Source organism: Ochotona curzoniae, unplaced genomic scaffold (assembly GCF_017591425.1).
Source record: "Ochotona curzoniae isolate NIBS_2020 unplaced genomic scaffold, NIBS_Ocur_1.0 contig_1071, whole genome shotgun sequence".
Lineage (NCBI taxonomy): Eukaryota > Metazoa > Chordata > Mammalia > Lagomorpha > Ochotonidae > Ochotona > Ochotona curzoniae.
This window is the reverse complement of record NW_024464939.1, coordinates 24,444,102-24,452,586: the sequence shown is the minus strand read 5'-3', so window position 1 is coordinate 24,452,586 and position 8,485 is coordinate 24,444,102.

Here is an 8,485-nt window from a genome sequence, read left to right as displayed (position 1 = left end):
TGAATTCAAATGGTTAACAGACATGTAAAAACATGCTCAGACTCCCTAACAGTCAGGGAGATAGAAATGAAAACCACATTGAGATTCCACCAACTCCAGTGAGGTTGGCCTACATTCAGAACTCTAACAACACCTGCTGACATGCATGTAGGAAGAAAGGTTCCCTACTTCACTGCTGGTGTGAGGGTAGGCTAGTTTCAACTACTATGGAAGTCAGTATCAGAGTGCTAAGAGAACTGAAAGTTGACCTGCCATATGACCAGCTATCCCATTTCCAGAAATATAGCCAAAGGAAATCTGCATATGAGAAAATGACCTGTACTTCTATGTAAACAGCAGCACCATCTACAACAGTGAAGGCATGGAAATAACCCAGATATCTGTCAAAATCAGAGTGAACAAAGAAGCAGTGATATATCTACACCATGGAATACTACTCAACCATTAACAAGAATGAAATTCCACCATTTGCAACCAAATTGTCCTGAGTAGAGACCATTTTGCTCAGGGAGATAAGCCAATTCCACAAGTACAAATACCATATGTTCTCTCTGATATAAGGCAACTTTCATGCAAAATAAAAGATCAAGGGTCTGGCACAACGGCCTGGTGGCTAAAGTCCTTGCCTTGAGTGCACCAGCATCCCATATGGACATGGGTTCTAATCCCAGTGGCCCCGTATACCATGCAGCTCCCTGCTTGTGGCCTAAGAGTGCAGTCCAGGACAGCCCAAAGTCTTGGGACCCTGCACCCATGTGGCAGACCCAGAAGAGTATCCGGGCTCCTGGTTCCTGGCTTCAGATCAGCTCAGCTCCTGCCGTTACAGTCACTTGGGGAGTGAATAATCAGACAGTAGATCTTCCTCTCTGTATATCTGACTGTGCAATAGAAAAAAAATGTATCTTAAAAAAATACAAGATCAATATGTATAGAGGTAAACATGAATATAGTCATCTAGAGAAACAGTATAGCAGATACTATCATATCAAGGTGTGCAGACACAAAGTGGTACACATCTCTACTTCCAAATCAAAGGTGGGATCTCAAAGAAACCATTAAATACATCTTCACAATAGGATGCAGGACTCTGCCAGACCTTACATACTTACAATGTCAGGATACATTTAAATAGCAGAAGGATTGACTTATGCATTTTTTAATAATATAGGAGAAATTAGTGGGGTGAGAGTACTTGGAGAGAGGAGGAAGGAAAATCCGAGAGCCTACTGGACTGAATGATAAAATTAATTAATTAATTTTTAAAAATCTTTTAAGCCCAGAACACAGAATTAGCTACAACAGTACCTGAGAAATGAGGCAAATGATGTTGCAAAGAGCTGAATGTGACTGAGAATGGGGAGAAAAGAAAAGGGGAAAAGTGCCAAATTTGGCTATAGAAAATGTTTTCTAATGCCAGGGCTTTTCCTCTAGCTAAAAAACAGTGTTTGCATCAATTGAAAAATATTTTAAAGAGATATGTATATTCTCAGGATGGAATATCATTGAGAGCACATGCCAATGTTTTGCAGTTTTAAAAAATCAGAAAAAAAAGAATAGAATTAAAATCCAAAGGAGGAAAAACATATGCCAGAGTGGCTATTTTGTTTTTAAAAATCTGGATGGATTTTTAAAAGCAAAATCTGCATTAAAAACACTCCCTATACTTCTTTATTTTATATTAGCCCTGCAGAATGCCCTAGCCCAGGATCTCTGCCTCTGTGGTTACTGAGAAATCATGAGGTCATCTAAGAATGTTTGTGGTTTAATAACATTTGAGTTTCAATGAATTCGAAGTACAAATAAATACAGCATTATGTATTAGTGTTTGTCCTAAGCACTGTACCCCATTATTTACAAAAACAACTTCTTTATGTACTGCTCATATCTGTTCCTTGTTGACCATAAATATACTTATTGTATTCAGTGATTTTCATTCCTGCTCCCAGCAGGTGTTTTCTGTTTCATTTTCATTTATTTGCCATACTGGTCTAGTCAGCAATGTGTATACAATATACTTTCATCAGACCAAAATCAACCCCTGAGCATTCTGATATGGAATGCGGGAGTGCCAAGCAATAATACAAACTGCCACATTATAATGTCCACCATCTACAGATTCTTTGGAGTTCCCTCATGTATCTATACAATACATACTGTTCCATTTTAAAAAAAATGGCTCAAATTATTCCTCTAACATATCCTTTAATGCCATTCGTTTAAATTAGTATGGATGATCTCTCTCTCTCTCTCTTTTTTTTTTTTAATTGGAAAGGCGGATATACAGAGAGGAGAGACAGAGAGGAAGATCTTCCGTCCGATGATTCACTCCCCAAGTGAGCGCAACGGCCGATCCTATGGCGATCCAAAGCCAGGAGCCTCTTCCGGGTCTCCCACGCGGGTGCAGGGTCCCAAAGCCTTGGGCCGTCCTCGACTGCTTTTCCCAGGCCACAGGCAGGGAGCTGGAAGGGAAGCGGGGCTGCTGGGATAGAACCTGCGTCTATATGGGATCCCGGGCGTGCAAGCAGAGGACCTTTAACCACTGCGCCACCGCGCCGGGCCTGAGTGTATCTCTTAAAAGAACTCTGTTCTGACTCTTCAGTACCAGGTGAATAGGAAAATAAAATCTAATAAAATACCACTAAGATGAGACACTGCTTTTGAGAATGATGAACATAATATTGTGACATTTCCATGAAAACAGTTTTTACTTTGCTACCAAAAACTAATGTTAAGAAATAATTTGCCTGCCCAACCATAGAACTTACAAGCACTACTCTGCGTATCTGTGTCTCCAAGTTTCACTTCTTTTAATTTTTCTTTCATTAATCATTTACCACTGATAACCCATCAAGGGGATTTAACAAATAAAAACTTAATAGATCTATTCACTCATGTTATAGCAAGTTTTGACAGCATCAACCAGAAAAACAACACTATTTAGTTTTAAACGAAAGAAATTAAGCTTTCTTTCCTCTGAAATTTTAATGAAATCAACTCATGAAGATGACATTCTTGCTTTTGATTATTTATTGCTCAGTGCAGTAACTCATACAAAAATGGTAAAGCAAGTTACATAACTGAAAAATTAAATTCAATAATGAGATATCCCACATGACAATGATAGGTTGCAATAAATATACTCTCAAAGAAATGTGCAATTAGCTGTTGAATAATGAAATAAGTTAGTTTAATGAAATGATAGCAAAAATGAATAGCCTAAGTAAGATTACCCTAAATGTTCCCTTAATTCTGACACTGAAAATATTGTTCAAGTAACTGCGATAACAGAGAGTTTATTGGTATCTCAGAACCACAAGAGACCTCCAGAATCAGATTAATATGCAAAATTCTCCACAATATGCTTAGGTGCTCTGCACATTTAAAGCTTGAAAATATTATCTACGGCCATACCACCCCGAACACACCTGATCTCGTCTGGTAAGCTTCTAAGTATTTAATAAAAAGTAATTGCTGGGATTGACGCCATGACTCAATAGGCTAATTCTCCACTTTGTGGAGAATCTCATACCGGGTCTGGTTCATATCTTGGCTGCTCCACTTTCAATCCAGCACCCTGCTTAAAGACTGGGTAAACAGCAGAGGCTCGCCCACGTCCCTGAGACCCTGCACCCACATGGAAGACCTAGAAGGAACTCTTGGCTCCCAGCTTCAGATGAGTTCAGCTCTGGCCACTGCGCCATTCAGGGAGTGAACCAATGTATGGAGGAAGGCCTTTTCTCTCTACCTTTCCTTCTCTCTGTGTAAAATCTACCTTTCTAATGAAAATAAGTAAATCTTAAAAAAAAAAAAGCAACTGCATTTAGTCACAACTATGTTATAGAATACCAACATGAAGAGTGTTTATGAAGTACTCCAATTTATTTTAATCTACTAATACATTTAATAATCCAACAAAAAATAAACAAGCTTTGGTTAAATGTACTAAATTTTTGTTTTGTGTATTGGACTATCAATAAGTATCCATATTGTCTGTAGTTTGCAATTTTTTTTAACTTCTCAGATTCTAGTCTGCTTAACTATAAATTGAGAATTTTCAGCTCCCACCTTGTTAAGTGAAAAAAAATACTGAATTAGAAATGATTCCGAATTCATCACATGTATTATTAATAATTATTTTATTTTACTTAAAATCTAAAACTGAAATTTGTCTTCAGAACACAAGTATCTATACTGGCTTCCTCCCCTTTTGGCTTTATTTGTTATTCCATAAGAAGTAAATTATCAGAATCTTTTAAGCATGGCTGTGTCTTGGAGTGTTTATACGACTTCCTCCCTATCCAAAAATAAGCTGATGATTTGGATTTAATGAAGACAATGAAGGAGTCTGAGCCATTAGCCAAGCCTGGTTCTTTCATGTAAGGTTCACCATGTAAGTGCACTTGATTTTAAGAAACTAGAACATAATGTTGCTTACTCCAAATCCTTGCTTGACTTAAGAATAAGTATCTAAATAGATGAAGACTGCCTAGTTACGCTAACAAACTTGGGATCATCACAAGCACATCTGTTACTGAGACATGAGCTATTACCACAAGCCCACAATGTTCAGAGAATATGCTAACAGGTCAAGTGCTCATCATGCTAGGTGTGGAAATAAATGTTTTAAAACTTGTCTTTTAGAACAAGTGAAATACACAACACCAGAATGCCTTGGTTTGGTGGAAGACTTTCACCCATGCTTCACCAAAAAAGCAGCCAATTGAATATACCAACAGAATTAGATATACACATTCATATGTAGTTCCTTTTGTATTCATATATGTATATATGCACATGCAGTGTTTTCTTTAGCAATGAAACATTTGTTTTGTTTATTTTGTAGAATTTGGTGGATTAATTTCTTCAAAGTAAGATTAAGATTCAGATGATTGGACGTGGTGCAGTACCTAGTTGATATCCTCACCTTGCATGTGCCGGGATCCCATATCCCGACTGCTCCACTTCCCACCCAGCTGCCTGCTTGTGGCCTAGGAAAGCAGTGGATGATGGTCCAAAGCTTTGGGACCCTGCACCCACACTGGAGACTCCAAGGAAGCTCCTGGCTCTGGATCAGCTCAGCTATGGCCGTTGTGGCCATTAAGGGAGTGAATCATCGGACGGAAGATCTTTCTCTCTGTCTCTGCTTCTCTCTATAAATCTGATTTTCCAACAAAAAATAAAGAAACCTAGGAAAGTATTCAGATGATTATTCCACTAAATGTAACCTTACAGTTTGTAGTTAGCTGGTCCTGTGGTGTCTTCTCATGAATTTGCTATTACCCTTGCCTTAAAGTGGCTGTGCCTTTCTGTTTTAAAAGGTTATTACAACTTTATTAACTAGTTTCTGTTATTTCACCTCTGAAAAGTACTCACTTTGCTTTTTAACTAAACAAATCATGCTCATGGGCAATTATTTTTAAGCAGACTCGTCCTGTTAAGTATAGTATCATAATGGAAATAGTTGTGTTATTTTAGACACAAATGTTTTCATACTTTCACATAAGTCTCCCGCCATATGTTTCCTCTCTATTTTATTCTTTTTTAAGTTTCTCTACCTTAATTGTAATCTGAAAGGCAAAGAGACAGAGAAATATCTTGCATGCAGTTGTTTACTTCCCAAACATCCACAATGACAGGAGCCTAGCCAAACCAAAGCCAGGAGCACAGGTTTAACCTGGGTCTCCCACGTGAGGAGCAGAGACTCAGTACTTGAGTACCAGCTGATGTCTCCCATAGTGTGCGATAGGAGAGAGCTGGAATTGAAAGCTAAGCTATCACTCAACCCAGACACGCTGATAGGGCACAGAAGGAATTGCAAGCAGTTTCCTATCAGCTGTGCCCAATGATTACCCCATATTATGTTCTCTTTGCAACACTACTCTTACGAATTTTATTCAACATTGTGTAGATAAAAACAAAGCTACAAAATTTTCCTAATGTCATTTCCTGTTGGAAAGTCTCACACACTTTTCTCAGGCTCATTCAAAATTTAACTCATTCATTCATTCTCCCATTCAGTAATATCAGAAGCATCACAGTGAACAAAATGATCAAAATTCTCAGTGCTCATAAGTTTATAATTACACAGGCGAAGGAAATTAACATATACAATAAATATGGTCTCAGGAAGTATAACATTTGATTATCATCAGACAGCGGCCCTTCAACATTATAATAACAGAGTAAAAAAGTCTCATCACCTAATAATACTAGTTGAAGAAGAGGCAAGAGAAAAGGAAATGAGAAGAAGAACAACTCTCAAGAAAATTCACAAGGAAGAGTTCAGGAGATTTCACAGACCGAATGAATTCCTTAAAATATTTGAAAATATAGATCACAACACTGGCAGCAATTAATGTAAAGACAGATTAGTTCGTGGTATAATATCTCTTGCTGGCAAAAAATAAGTGGGGGGGATGAGAAAAGAAGAAAACTAAGCAAATGTCATGGACACATTTTTAAAAATAATATTGCTTCTCATGAAGCTACAGGCAGGTCTCTCAAGAAGTGTCCAAAGAAAGTAGCTCTGCTCATAGGAGATGACAGCTCAATGAATGCCATTGCCCCTAAAGATAGTCCAGTGAGACAAAATGCAGACCTGCAAGACAGTGGTATTAATGAGATTAATTCTCTGTTGGCCTAGGATGCTATGTGCATTTCTGCCTTAGTTTTTAACAAGAAGCATAAAAGTTATGGAAACTTTAATTTTTTTTTTAAATTGAAGGCTTATAGAATTTGCATACTGCTGCAGCACCCACATGTGCATCCTGAAACAGGATGTGTTATGGGCTGGGTCACAACATTCACCAACTCATACATAGGATAAGATGGAAGGCAGGCTATGCTGGGCAAAAGCCTAACACCCACTGGCATGCATGAGGACTGGGTCTGAGAGTGGGGAGCATGAGCCACTCTCCTAGTGAGTCAGAGCTCCCACTGGTGAGCACATGGTCCAGGCCTGGGAGTCAAGCAGCCTGGACAAGGTAGCTCCATCTTTGGACAAGTGTGTTGGTTATTTTTGGAAGGGGGTAGACTGGGCAGGGCTGAGCAAACCTTAGCTCACTGGCAAGTGCAGAAATCAGGCTGGACCACAGGTCATGCCAAGCCAGATTGTTACACCTACCAGTTTGCGTGAGCCAGGGTTGAGAGCAAAGTGAGCAGGGACATGTTCCAGCACCCACCAGTGAGACTTGAGACTAGAAGCAGACCAGTCATGCCATGCTGCAGCTCTAGGCAACGACAAAAACATGTGAGGGACTATACCAAACTGGGTCAGAGCAATCACCAGTATACACAAGATCTGTGGCTTGTAACAGGCCTGGTTGGAGAGCAAAGGGGATGACCTGGCTGGGTTATGGTTCCCACTGGTGAGTGCAAGGGCAAGAATGGGTGCTGCAATGTGATCTGGAAAAGGCTGCAATGTCCCCCAACACAAGTGTAGACTGGGTCTGGGGTGCACCAGACTGGGCTAGACTCTAGAAGCCACTGGTACTCGTGAAAATCAGTGTCACTGTAGGACAGGCTAAGCTAGCTCTCTGCCCCTGCAGAACATATATGAGCTATGTCTTGAGTGTGGGCCAGGTTTGGCTGGGCTGCAGCACCTACAATAAAAACTGGAAAGGGCGAAGGACAGTTAGGAAAGGCCACTGTTCCTGCCAGGACAGGAGGTGGACTAAGTAGGGCTGGCCCATGGACCCACCAATGGGCACAAGATCTAGCACTAAGAGAGGTTCTGATGGAGGAGCTGGGGGAACTGCTCTGTCAGGACACAGTCCCTGCAGGTGAGCGAAAGAACTAAGAAAGGGAGCAATCCAGACTGGGTCCAGCAATGGTACAGATTGTACAAATTAGGCTCAGGTTGGGGGTAGACATGGCTAAGCCAGTTCATATCACATGCTGGTGAATCTGAGCACCAGAATGGTGTTGGGGGTCAGGCCAGATCCAACCACACACAGGCTGGTTCACATGTGGGCCAGGACCTGGGGCTTTGCTGTACTGGCTGGGCTGTAGTCCTTACCAGCATGAGCTAAAATTGGGGATGGGTCAGGCATAGCCAGGCTGAAGCACCCACTGGCAAATGCCAAGTGAAGTAGGCCAGGCCAAACTGGCCTACAATCCCCAACCAGCACACATGAGTCTGGGGGAAGGAGGGGATAAAACCGGTATAGGGGCTGCATGAGGCTCCCCTGCTGAACCACCACTCCTACTGATAAGAACAAGAGCTGGGGTTGAGGCAGATATGGCCAGACAGGGCTATAACATCTGCTGGCCTCATGTGAGCTGGATTAGGGAAATGCCAGGCTGGGTTGACTGTTTCTACTGGTGCATATATAAGCCAGAGTGGGTGTGGGCTGATTGGGAGGCTTTGCTACAGCATAATTGGCAGATACTGGCATGGGCAATTGATTCTGTCAAGCCAAACTGCAGAACCAAATGGAGAGTACAAGATCCAGGAGTGGGAGTGGGCCCAGTAGGGAAACAGTGG